The 14,289-nt window shown below is 38.3% G+C and overlaps 1 long non-coding RNA gene across 2 annotated transcripts in view; it reads left to right on the top strand.

Moving 5' to 3' along the window:
- The window catches only part of LOC108348789 (uncharacterized), a 63,248-nt gene that overhangs the window by 22,174 nt on the left and 26,785 nt on the right, over positions 1-14,289 (top strand). Inside the window, exon 2 of one of the 2 annotated variants that reach the window (XR_015642950.1) lies at positions 4,282-4,351. The exons of the other annotated variant lie outside the window; for it this stretch is intronic. This is a non-coding gene — a long non-coding RNA (uncharacterized LOC108348789). The remainder of the gene's footprint in view (positions 1-4,281; positions 4,352-14,289) is intronic. 2 annotated transcript variants of the gene reach the window in all.

Genomic DNA, 14,289 nt, shown 5'->3' on the forward strand with positions numbered 1-14,289 from the left:
TTGGTTGTCCTTCTTCTTGAACTTCATGTGGCCTGTGAATTCTATCTTGGGTAATCTGAGGTTTTGTGCTAATATCCACTTGTCAGTGTGTGCATGGTATGTGTGTTTTTTTTGGGGGGGGAGAGTTTGGGTTACCTCACTCAGGATGATATTTTCTAGTTCTATACATTTGCCTATGAATTTCATGAAGTCATTGTTTTTAATAGCTGAGTAGTACTCCATTGTGTAAATGTACCACATTTTCTGTATCCATTCTTCCATTGAGGGACATCTGGATCTTTCCAGCTTCTGGCTATTATAAATACAGCTGCTATGAACATAGTGGAGCACGTGTCTTTGTTATATGTTGGAGCATCTTTTGGGTATATGTCCAAGAGAGGTATAGCTGGGTCCTCAGGTAGTGCAATGTCCAATTTTCTGAGGAACCTCTAGACTGATTTCCAGAGTGGTTGTACCAGTCTGCAATCCCACCAACAATGGAGGAGTGTTCCTCTTTCTCCACATCCTAGCCAGCATCTGCTGTCACTTGAGTTTTGATCTTAGCCATCCTGACTGGTGTGAGGTGAAATCTCAGGGTTGTTTTGATTTGCATTTCCCTGATGACTAAGGATGTTGAACATTTCTTTAGGTGCTTCTCAGTCATTCAGTATTCCTCAGTTGAGAATTCGTTGTTTAGCTCTGTACCCTTTTACTTCTTTCTCCAATTCTGTTACTAAATTTGACTTCGTGTAACTTCAACATTTGAGTCTATTATTTTTCTGTTATCAATATATAACTGCTTAATTTCCAGACAGAAAAAAGCCTCTGAGGATGAAGAAGACCACCCTGCTTTCTTTATGAGCATTACATCTATGTTCAGTAAGTCTCACAGAGCTCTTATTTTATGTTATAAAGCAGCTTGTCTGAAGAAGCCGTGTAACAGCAAGACCAGCTCAGTAGCTGTTTGTAACTGGGTTGACAATGGATCATTTTTAGAATACCTAAGCCAAAGACAAGATAGGATGGCTTCTTTTCTCCTAACTGGATGTTTGCACATAGAACAACTTTGTGACTTGAATGGTTGTAGTATTCCATACGTGTCCATTTTCTTGTGTAAACACCTGTTGCTGTATTTTAGGATTTTGAGGCTGAGGGAACAAGCCAATCAATGCGAGGTAGATTCTAATTACACGGCTCAGCTTAGACTCCACTGGCTTTTCAGTAGTGTGACAGTGTTACACATTTGCTGGACACAGATCTTCAGATTGGGACTCCGGTGTGATCTGGGAGCCACAAAGCTACTACTGTGTTGTCACAACTTCACACTTTGGCTCGTAGGTGTTTGTCTTCGATCTGTTTTTGAGTTGGTGTCAATATCTGTCCACGTGAGGCACAAATTCAATTTTGTGCATGTGGATAAGCATTTTCCCCAACATATTAGGAAGACTGTGCATTCTTTATTGTGTATCCTAAGCTCCTTTGTCTGAAATCAATTAACCATTGATGGGGTCTACTTCCAGATTTTATTCTAGCTTTATTAGTTAATATGTTTTTTGCTGGTTTTGGTAATAATCAATAATTATTTATTTTGAAATTCAGAATGCATTTTTTTTGTATTTAGTACAAGACTGTTCAGAGAACAGATCTGCCTGTAGTCCAACCACTCAGCAGGCTAAAGCAGGAGGATTGGGAGGTCAAGGGCCACCTCTACTTTCAAAGAAAGTTCCAGGCCAACTTGCATTTGTATAATCTATCTCTTAACTGCATAGTCTACTTGGATCTTTTATGAGTCAAGTTGATTTGAGAAATAACTATTGACAGGTGTCAGGATGTTCCTGAGAATGAAATAGTCCTTGTCTCTTGCTTCATTCTATACTCCCCCTCTGTCTTTAATTTTTTTCAGTTCCATTCTCATATGTCCTTGATGCTATTTTCTTAGAGTAGAAAATTTTGGAAACCTTTCTGTGTCTGGATGCTGTATCTTGGCTTAGATTTTGGGAAATTCAGGCATTCTTTCTGTGTATATACATTTCCAACATTTTTATTTCTCTGTTTCTAAAACTCTTGCTATTAAAAGGTTAATTTGCTGGTTGACCACCTATAATAACACTGAGGAGAAAGGGCCGATTTTACTTTACAGTTCTGGGTTATAATTAATTATGACAGTGTTAGGTTATGCTCCATTGTAGTAATTCTACGTTATAGTTCATTGTATCAGTCCTAGGTTATACTCTATTATGGCAGTTCTAGGTTGTAGTCCATCATGGCAATTCTAGATTACACTCCATTCTGGGAAATCTAGGTTATAGTCCATTATTGTGGTTCTAGATTATAGCCCATTATGTCAGTTCTAGGTTACACTCCTATGATAGTTTTTTTTTGGGGGGGGTTGACACCTTAACTATATCTAGAATTGGCTAAAACCCAAATGCTGGACCTACTTGTGAGGATTTTTTTAATTAATTAATTTGAAGTCGAAAGACCCATTTCTAGTCTTGATCATTTGAAATGGGAAGACACACCTTTAGTCCACACCTTTTGATGTGGGAAGACCTACCATTACTCTAGGTCACACCTTCTGCTTAGCAACCTAAATAAAGGACAGGGAAGAAGGAAGCTTTCTCTCTCTACTTTTGCTTGCTCTCACCCTCACTAGCAAGTGTATTCCTTCATGGACATTAGAGACTACTTTTTCAGGATTCTGGCATAACTGTAGACCAGCTGAGATATTCAAACTCTTGGACTGTGTTCCTCAACTTTACATTGGTAGCCAGCATTGTTGGATTAGCTGGACTTTAAGCCTTTCTAATAAATTCCCATATATATTTATATTACTATATATTGTTTCGCTAAGAAATCTTGACTAATACAATTCTGTTCTGGCAGTTTTAAGTTACATTGTATCATCAGGGATATCCTGTCAGCAAGAGCTTGAGGGAGCAGCTTACATCACATCAATAATGGGAAGCAGAGAGGGATGGTACCCTTTAAGTTCATTCACTCTTTCTTCCATTTGGTTAAGTATCCTGCTGAAGCTTTTCAGGTTTTTGTGTTAACTTTTTAGGTCTTTGTGTTTTCTCTAGTTTTAAATTACTTTTTCCCCTTGACCTGTTTCATTTATCATGAATTGTTTTCAGGTTACATGTAATTTTCTATGAGTATTTCATCACTTATTTCACACGTCTCTGTGGATTCTCTGTTCATCTCCAGAGCCTCACTGTTTTCATCTTAGTGAGATTACAGTTCCTTGACTTTTCCAGGTGACTTTGCCCTGGTCCCTGAGTATTTGAAGACATGGCTGCCCCTGTGTTTTTGCTTTGGCCTCCAGCAGTATGCTTGAATGGGGTGTAGGTGCATACACACATGGACACTTACTACATACATATACTTCATACTCACATGCATATACATAATCACACACTCACAAGGAAAACTTTAAAATTTCTATTGTATGTATATTCTATAATTTGTATGTTTAGCTACCTATTAATTCATATTTGAGCTTATTAATGTTCTGGTTGTCTTTGTTTCATATGATATTGACATACATTTTATTCCTCATTATTACTTCGTCTAAACTGTTTCAGATTTGTCTTGCTATTTTTGTCTTCATCTAAGAATTATCACAGAAGGCTATTGTTTAAATTGTAGTTATTTGGGGGATTTCTGGATATCTTATTCGTTATTTAAATTTTATTTTTGTTGCAGCCAGAGAACATATTATGGTCACAAAATATGTTGCATGCTGTTTTGCAAGTTGTTATATACTTTTTCTTTAAAATATTTTTAATTAATATTTTGGAGTAGGATGGAGAGTATTGGGCTTCATTATGACATCTTCATGTATGTGTCATTATATTTTGTTCTCATGAATCCTCCTTTTGTGCTACCATCCCATGATTTTATTCCCTCTCTAGTTTCACCTTATGTTTTCTAATGTCCCTATGCTATTTTCTTCCTCTTTAAGATCTCTTCATCTTCTCTAATAGTTCTTTTTCTAGTCTTGTATAAATACATGTGCGTTCACATACAAATATACATATATACAAATGTATATATGACTTTAAGTCTGAGTTCCATCCATAAAAACAAATGTGGTATTTGTGTTTATGAGTCTGGCTAAGTACTATGTATTCTTTCCTGATGCACAAGTTACATTAATTTTCACCCTATAAATATGCACTTGAGGACATTTATTCTACAGTTGTTTCATATTATGCTCCTTAAATATCAATTAGAGGCTGTTGATTGTGCTGGAAGACTATTCACTTCTCTTATTTGTTTTGTGTCTTACTGTCACAGAGTCCCAATATATGGCTGACACTAGCCTTGAACTTTGAATGATTCTTGTGTCTAAGTGCTGGGATTGCAGGTATGTGTCACAATGTCCAGTTTCTTTCAAGTCTTTATTGATTTGTGTGTGTTTTGTGTCCATGTATGTGTTTGTGTATGCTGACTGACTCTATCAGTTTCTAATTTGAATAGCTCTATAATTGCTTATTTCCTTTTAAAATCTGTCAGTTTAGTTAATTTACTATTATCAACTCCCAGCATATTTTAACTTCTGCCATCTTCTTGCTGAATCCTTTATGTTGTCATTATGATGTGCTCTCTCCATTCCCATTGATACAGTTTTTCTTGAACTCTTCACTTTTTAGCATTATGTTAATCATCCTAGAGCTCTTATGCTTCCTGTTTTTTTTCTTTATTTTATTTTATTTTATTTTATTTTTGTTAACTTAAGTATTTCTTAATTTACATTTCGAGTGTTATTCCCTTTCCTGGTTTCTTGGCCAACATCCCCCTAACCCCTTCCCCTCCCCTTCTTTATGGGTGTTCCCCTCCCCATGCTTCCTGTTTTTGATGTGTATCTTTTATTGTCCATTTAAGTTTCAAAAATGTGACTCTTCATTTAAAGAGTGTGTCTTGAGAGACTAATGTGTAACAGTTTCTTCCAAAATTGAAACATGCATTTTGCAGGGATGCCTCTTAAATAAGACTCAAAATAACTACAGGAAGTCCCTGAAGCTGACCAGATTCACTAGGCTCCTCCCTGCTAGTGTAAGCAATAAAAGCAGAGCTAAGACTGAATATACCAGCTGCCTGGAAGAGGTTTAGATCAACTGAGGCACCTGGAAAGGATGTTGCTCTGCCTGTTGAGCTGCTTGAAGATTGTTCATTGTGCCCAAGGTTTCTTAGCCTTTGTAACCTATGCTGGGGTGGGCCTTTGCGAAACAGCTGTCTTTGAGTCATTTCTGTTCATGTAGGTAACCCCTCATTCATATTATTATTCAATAAAACTCATTGTTTCATTAAGTTGGATGTTGGTGTTATCCATACTTTGGTCTGTTGTGGGCTTTGTATCTGGGATGAGTAGACATGTGTGTCTCCTAGGGAAAAATTTTGTCACACAACAAATGTGTCTAACATTCTGATTTTCTTCGTTTATTTTTTGCTAACATACTCATGCCGCTAATATTTGCTATGGTTATTACTATGATTATTTTTTATCTACCATCTCATGATTCTATATGTCCCACTGAGTATATTTTCAAGAATATTTTCATGGTAATTTTGTTGCTAGACACTCATATATCCCAATCTGGACTGGAACTTGTTGTGTGTACCCAGTGTCCTTAATTACTTTCTATAAATCTCTCTCTCTCTCTCTCTCTCTCTCTCTCTATATATATATATATATATATATATATATGTATATATATACATATATATATGTATATATATGTATATATATATACACACTCTCTCTCTCTCTCTCTCTCTCTCTCTCTCTCTCTCTCTCTCTCTCTCTCTCTCTCTCATGAAAACCTGCAGAAAGGATTGAATTTTGTGAACCTGGAGTTAGAGGCTGTTATGAGCCACCTGACATGCACATGGGAACTGAACGTTCATCCTCTGGAAGGGCAGCAAGTTCTCTTAATCACTCACCAACCTTTCTACCCAGTCTTGCTCCTTTGTTCCTCTTGTCCCAAATTCCCAAGTGCTGAGATTACTGACATGTGCTATCACACCTGGTTACCATGGTGCAGGCAAACTGTCTATCAACCGAGAGTTACATCCCTGTAGAGCCACATCCCTAACTTACTGTCACATTTTGTTTTCTATCTTCATTTGGATTTCTTATTTATTTTTTTTGTATTCAATTTAAAACAATCTCCTGGCTTTGTCTCTATCATTTTGTTTTCAGAGTTGTTCTAGTGACTATTATGGGTGTATCTATAATTAGGTTTTCAATTTATTTTGTGTTAATTTATATCATTTCATAAAAAATATAAACTATTGGTGTAGAAGTATTTTCCAAATATCATCCTGAGTGAGGTAACCCAATCACAGAAAGACACACATGGTATGCACTCATTGATAAGTGGCTATTAGCCCAAATGCTTGAATTACCCTAGATGCCTAGAACACATGAAACTCAAGACGGATGATCAAAATGTGAATGCTTCACTCCTTCTTTAAAAGGGGAACAAGAATATCCTTGGCAGGGAAGAGAGGCAAAGATTAAAACAGAGACTGAAGGAACACCCATTCAGAGCCTGCCCCACATGTGGCCCCTACATATACAGCCACCCAATTAGACAAGATGGATGAAGCAAAGAAGTGCACTCCGACGGGAGCCGGATGTAGATCTCTCCTGAGAGACACAGCCAGAATACAGCAAATACAGAGGCGAATGCCAGCAGCAAACCACTGAACTGAGAATAGGACCCCCGTTGAAGGAATCAGAGAAAGAACTGGAAGAGCTTGAAGGGGCTCGAGACCCCATATGTACAACAATGCCAAGCAACCAGAGCTTCCAGGGACTAAGCCACTGCCTAAAGACTATACAGGGACTGACCCTGGAATCTGACCTCATAGGTAGCAATGAATATCCTAGTAAGATCACCAGTGGAAGGGGAAGCCCTTGGTCCTGTTAAGACTGAACCCCCAGTGAAGGTGATTGTTGGGGGGTAGGGTGGCAGTGGGGGGAGGATGGGGAGGGGAACACCCATAAAGAAGGGGAAGGATTAGGGGGATGTTTGCCCGGAAACCGGGAAAGGGAATAACATTCGAAATGTAAATAAGAAATACTCAAGTTAATAATAATAATAATAATAATAATAATAATAATAATAAAGTATTTTCCATCCTTTATTTTGTCATATGTATGGATATATAATACAATCCCCAACTAAACCCTTCTTTTTATAAATTGTATTGGTTATGGTGTTTTATCTCATCAATAAAAAAGTACAGAGAATATTCAGATACAGAGGATTTGGCTTAAGGAGTAATGCAGATTAATCCTTCTGGTGCTCAGCTCAAAGCAGAGGTTTTGGGCATGGCTGATGATTGTAAGTTGATAACATTGGTGGAGTACAATTTTTGTCTTCTTCCTCCCTTAATTTTATCAGTGAAATGAAAAAAGATTGACACTTATAAATAAGGAAAAGGAAGAGGATTTGAAGATTTGGAGAGTAATCTATTAAACAGACATTTGAGAGTTGGGAGAGTTAGTAGTTGTTGGAGTGTTTTAATTTCTGTGAATATTTTAAATCTAGCAAGGAGTCATGGATCTTTTGTCTGTCTGAGTGCTTCATAAATGTTTTTAATATAAAGACCCATTTCTTCCGTCAGTTTCAGATAGGGCAACACTGGGAGTAAACACAGGAAACCTCACAGAAATGGAGGAAAAAAAAAAAAACCTCTTGGAAAGCAATGTTCTAGTGGTGTTTGCAACTGGATAGGGTAGGTTCTTACATGGAAGCCTAGGCTTATTTAATAATGAGAAATCATAAAGTTTTTTGAGCTGAATAGTTATAAGTTTACTAGGATATTTAAAGAAGCTTATCTCGAAAGAGCTTTTTAGATAGTGTTGTAAGGAGCAGGAATCAGACACACTAGTGAAAAAAGTTCTCTTATTACCTGCTCCCTGGTGAACACTAAGACTTTGTCTTGTTGGCTCTCAGGCTTCGTGCTTTCATCAGTGCTTCTGGGGTTTTTGATCTGGGGAAACATTCATACTCACATCTCCAGTCCTGCTTAGCTCCCCGTAATTTCAGCGTCCTTGTAGCTCTGTACTGGCATGGTTCCTTCACTACACATTTACTGATTATAACTCTGTGCTCCTTTCTGAACTTTCTACCAATCCATAAAGAAAACCGTGGAGCACAACATATGTAAGGTTCTTTGGTGATGGTCTAAGATGTTTAGAGCAAGGAGAAGGTGAGAAACTAGGAGAATAGATCACTGGAATGGAGGTTCAGAACCAGGGCAGGGCAGGGCAGGGTTTGCTCCTAGGTAGTTATTGTTGTATTGAGATGGATATTACTGAAAATGCAAGCATTCTCAATTATGCATTGGCAGCTTTCAATTTTGTCCTGACTAAAAATTGAATACAGTGAAATTGCTTATGAAGTTATAATAGTGCATAGAGCTATGAAAAATAACACTACTAACTAAATACGTGGATCTGTGTTTGTCTTGTCTTTAGCTGGGTCTGTGTGCTAAATCATGTGACTACAACCTACGCTCCACCTTGGTCAGGCCAGAAACCAGCAGACTGCGGTCACTGCTTTTCCATTCTTCTTTCATTTTTTTCTAAGATCCAACTTTCCACAGTGGAGTCACAGGTACATGGTCACAGCAGGTTACCGTGCACACTATTTAGAGGGCAAACTATCTCTATTAATGGATATTAGGATGTCAGGTTGTCTGTATCTTAGCTACCAGGCCTTAGCTCAAAGGGGATTTATTCCATAAGGATTTCATCAGGGAGATAATTTATTGAGGAAAATGTTGTTTGGAATTTGGGGCAGAAATGTAAGAAAATTCTTTCAAAAGACTCAGAGGCCTTCAGTGTTCTTCATCTACACACAAAGCTATTTCTTGGTGCAGATGGTGTCGTGATAAGTCAGGGCTCCCTTTGGTGTGAAAATAATTACCTTTCTTCATATGCATTCCTGCCAAGCTGAAATGTTTTCCTGATTGACTGAATGTTTGTTTTATACTCTATCACATTTTGTCTTTTTATCACAAAGCCATTAATTTTACATTGATGGTTCTGCATGGATCTGTAGTATAGCACTGTTAGCAAAGAGCCTCAGATCCTAGACCCCTTAGTTATGAAAAAATCAAGACCATTGGCTCTTTAACCGCATCCAAACTATTCACATATCGCTAAATAATTCATTTCATTTTATGTGCATGTTGCCATGTATATTTACATAGATAATTTATTTTGCAATCTTTCATTTCTTGGGGAAAAAAGTAACTGTGTATTTGATGATAAATGCCATCCAGAGAAACGTCTGGAAGGTGGATGTTAACTCAATTTTAATTTCCATTTATTTATCATTTCCTCCTTTCTTTAATCCAAAAGCATCTACAAAGTTGGGTGCATGCCAATTTTCCCAGACAATTTTGTGATGGTCCAAGCTGAAATGTCTGTTTTCCAGAGGAAAAACTACCACAGCAATCTCATGCATTTTCATTCAATTTATTCTTTTAATGTCAGGAAGAAAACCGACTGAGCAAGCATGGCGGTGATATTTCACCAGCTAAACTTGTTATTTTGGAAGCAGTATTTTGATTTAAAGAGAATGCGAGTGTTCTGACCTCTAAATCCCCAGCCCTGCACACTGTCTAACTGATCGCATCTTCTTGGGGAGGTTTCCAGAGTCCCGCTTAAATCCCTGACTGGTGGGAGGATGTTGTGCCCTGATCAGAAAATGAATTATTGGGGCCTCCTGATATACAGACAATTTTTATTAATCATATTGTTGTGTTTGCTATTACCTGGACAAAAATGTTATTTTCATTCAGAAATGATTATTAAGATAGGTTAAAAGTAAGTGTTTTAAATATATGGTAGAGAAAATATCCTATAGAGGACAGTTATATCCCTGGAGTGCCAGAAAGAGATGTGGAAGAAAAATAATAGGAGGGAAAGAGAGAAGGCTGGGGAGGAGAGAGAGAGAGAGAGAGAGAGAGAGACAGAGAGAGACAGAGAGAGACACAGAGACACAGAGACAGACAGAGAGACACAGAGACAGAGAGACACAGAGACACACAGAGAGACAGACAGACAGACACACACACACACACACACACAGAGAGAGAGAGAGAGAGAGAGAGAGAGAGAGAGAGAGAGAGAGAGAGAGAGAGAGAGAAAGAACGCAGTTAGGGACTATCAGTGAAAAGCAGTGAATGAAAAATCTGTCCTCTCCACCTTCGACTCTGCCTCCTGTCTTGATTCTTATTGGTATCTTGATACATTACCCTTACAACTGGTCTGGACTACTTAGGGCTATAAAAAAAATTCACAAAGGGAGAGAGAGAAGAAAGTAAGAAAGCTGATGTTTATTGACTTTTATGTGTCAGACAAACCACTGAGTGAGTTATCACATTTAATTTTATCAATAGCTCCATTATCCAGTGAAAAACTCAACAATAACTCTCAGGCGACCCTAGATGTATCACGATAAGAAAGTCTGTGGTGAACTTACTTTTGTAAAAGCAGTAGCATGAACATGATTATTACAAATCTGATCATCATAGACTCCTACGAAGAATTCTCTAGCTTCTCTCATGTCCAATGATTTAGGATTGAGGAAAAGTTTGAACATTTCTTTTTTGAGTTGAAAATTTTCCCCATTGTCCTCTACATAATCAATTAAGCAATCTTTTAAAAAATTTTACCTGAATAAGATAAGCTTATAATTTCAAAAATATAATCCAAGCAATATCGTTTGTGGAAATAGCAATCTAGACTGTCTTCAAGTGTTTCTTCCTTGGATAATATCCTTTAGCCTGAACTCCAACCTTCTGGCTCTTTTGGATGGGAAAACATACTTCTCTCCCACGTGTTCATATCTCTGATAGCAGCTAATGTTTTATGCAGATAAGTAGAAGTTAGGATATAGACTGTGCCCTTATTTCAGAGCCCTCATGCAATGACTAACATGCCCTATAGTGTTTTAAATCTACTTCTATGAGACATCTGTTTTAAACATGACTTTGAATGTGGGTAGTAATGTTCATTACTTAAATCTCAAATAAATGGTTGGCTGTTTAGTGGACAGTGTGTTTGACCAACTTCTCCTCTGCTTCTGATGATCTATCTTTGTTTGTTTAAATAATTTCCTAGCCTTTGTGTTAATGGAAAGTGACAGACCTTGAATTGTACTTCAGACTCACTATTCGAGTGAGTAAACAACTTAGGCAATTGTCTGTAAATTCTGGATATCAGCCTCTTGACTGAAGTGTAACTGGTTAAGATTTTCTCTATTGTTCTGTGGGCTGTGTCTGATAGCTCTGTTGATGACTTCCTTGTTGTGCAGGAACTTTATTTTCCTGAAGTCCCATCTGATGATACTTGAAGCTGTTGACATTCTGTTCAGGAAGTTCCTTCCTGCCCCAGTGTCTTCAGGAACATTTCCCATGTTTCCCTCTAAAAGATTTTTTGTCTTTGCTGTTCCAAGTTTTAAATTAAGGTCTTTGACCAATTTTGAGCTTATTTTTGTGCTTATTCAAAGAATTAATGAATCTAATTCTGTTCTTCTGCAGGTGGATGTCCAGTTTTGCTAGCACCTTTTACTGAACAGCTTATATTTTTTCAATGTATGTTTCTCTTTTATCAAAAAATTAAGTGGGCATAGCCTGTAGATTAATTTTCAGGAATAAATTGTATTCTCCTGGCCTTTTTCTGTTTCTATGACAGTACCTGGAACTCCTTATCACTATTGCTCTGCAGTATCACTGGGGGTTGTGTCTTGTAAACTCTAGCCATGTTCCTACTCCTATGCTTTGGTTATTCTTTATATTTTGTGGTCCCATATGAATTCTTTTTCTAAATATGTGAAACAGGAACTAAAACTGGAAATCAGCAAATGGGCAAATGAAATTAATAGACAATTTTAAAAAAGAAAGAAAGAAGAAAAATCCACCAATGGTTAATAACTATGTTAAAAGTTTCCAACACCTAGATATCAGATTAAAAGTAAAATTATTTTAAGATATCATGCAGCCCCAGTAAGAGTGGCTCTTAAGGAGACATGCCTGGGAAGCCAGAAGAGACTACACTCTGCCCACATTTCTGACTCTAGAGGAAAACGCCTAGTGCATTCTGAGCCCCCTGTACACAGGGACCCAAGAAAAGGCTGGGCAGGCCCTTCTGGTTGCTGTCCTCACAGAGAGGTGAAACTCAGCCCCCAAGGAACAACTTCAGGCCTGAGACCAGAGGTAACCAACTTTTCTGCTCCAAGTGACCTGCCTGTTGGACTTAGGACACACAAAGGTAAAAATACCTCTGAGACTGGACATTTCTGGTTTCTAGCTGGAGCCCGAACCTCTCTGATCCCTTGCTCCCAAACCCCATGGAAGAAAGAGCTCATCGCCATGACAGGTGGGCAGTCCTGAGACTGCAGGGCAGGAGAGACCGCCAGTACGACCCAGCCTTGCCAACATTCCTGGCCCAAGAGGAAACTGTATAGGAGCTCAGGGAACAGGAAGATAGGGGCAATCGAGTAGCAGTTCCCCGGGGTTCCAGACACCGCCCTGATCTGAAGGGACCCGGTCAAACAGCACCCTGCACACAAATCCTGTGGGAGGGAGAGCTAAACCTTCAGAGGGACAGAGATGCCTGGGAAGCCAGAGGAGACTACACTCTGCCCACATTTCTGACTCTAGTGGAAAACGCCTAGAGCCATCTGGGCCACCTGTGCACAGGAAACCAAGAAAAGGCAGGGCAGGCCTTTCTGGTTGCTGCCCTCATGGAGAGCTGAAATGCAGCCCCCGAGGAGCAACTTCGGTCCTCAGACCAGAGGTAAGACCAACTTTTCTGCTCGAAGTGACCTGACTGGAGGACTCAGGATACATACCCACAGGAACAGCTGAAGACCAGTAGACAGGAAAGACTACATGCCTGAAAGCAGATTACTCTGTTCCCATAACTGGCTGAAAGAAAACAGGAAAACAGGTCTACAGCACTCCTGACACATAGGCCTATAGGATGGTCTAGCCACAGTCAGAAATAGCAGAACAAGGTAACACCAGAGACAACTTGATGGAAAGAGGCAAGCGCAGGAACCCAAGCAACAGAAACCAAGACTACATGGCATCATCAGAGCCCAAATATCCCACCAAAGCAAACAGTGAATATACAAACACACCAGAAAAGCAAGATCTAGATTTAAAATCACATTTGATTATGGTGATGGAGGAAAGATATAAAGAACTCCTTTAGAGAAATGCAGGAAAACATAAATAAACAAGTAGAGGCCTATAGAGAGGAATCACAAAAATCCCTAAAAGAATTACAAGAAAATATAATCAAACAGGTGAAGGAATAGAAATGGAAATAGAAGCAATAAAGAAAGCACAAAGGGAGACAACCCTGGATATAGAAAACCAAAGGAAGAGACAAGGATCTGTAGATACAAGCATCACCAACAGAACACAAGAGATAGAAGAGAGAATCTCAGAGGCAGAAGATGCCATAGAAATTATCGCCACAACTGTTAAAGATAATGAAAAACGGAAAAAGATACTGGCCCAAAACATACAGGAAATCCAGGAATCAATGAGAAGATCAAACCTAAGGATAATAAGTATAGAAGAGAGTGAAGACTCCCAACTCAAAGGACCAGTAAATATCTTCACCAAAATCATAGAAGAAAACTTCCCTAACATAAAGAAAGAGATGACCATAAACATACAAGAAGCCTATAGAACTCCAAATAGATTCGACCAGAAAAGAAACTCTCCCGGTCACATAATAATCAAAACACCAAATGCACAAAACAAAGAAAGAATATTAAAAGGAGTAAGGGAAAAAGGTAAAGTAATATAAAAAGGCAGACCTATCAGAATCCCACCAGACTTCTCACTGCAGACTATGAAAGCCAGAAGATCCTGGATAGATGTCATACAGACCCTAAGATAACACAAATTCCAGCACAGGTTACTGTATCTAGCAAAACTCTCAATTAACATGGATGGAGGTACTAAGATATTCCATGACAAAACCAAATTTACACATTATCTTTCTACAAATCCAGCCCTATAAAGGATAATAAATGGTAAAGCCCAACACAAGGAGGCAAGCTACACCCTAAAAGAAGCAAGAAACTAATTGTTTTGCAACAAAACAAAGACAAGACAATCACACAAACAATCTCACATCTGAACACGAATATAACAGGAAACAACACTCACTATTCCTTAATATCTCTCAACATCAATGGACTCAATTCCCCAATAAAAAGACACAGATTAACAAACTGGATACGCAATGAGGACCCAAAA

Source organism: Rattus norvegicus, chromosome 18 (genome assembly GCF_021556685.1).
Source record: "Rattus norvegicus strain SHRSP/BbbUtx chromosome 18, alternate assembly SHRSP_T2T, whole genome shotgun sequence".
Lineage (NCBI taxonomy): Eukaryota > Metazoa > Chordata > Mammalia > Rodentia > Muridae > Rattus > Rattus norvegicus.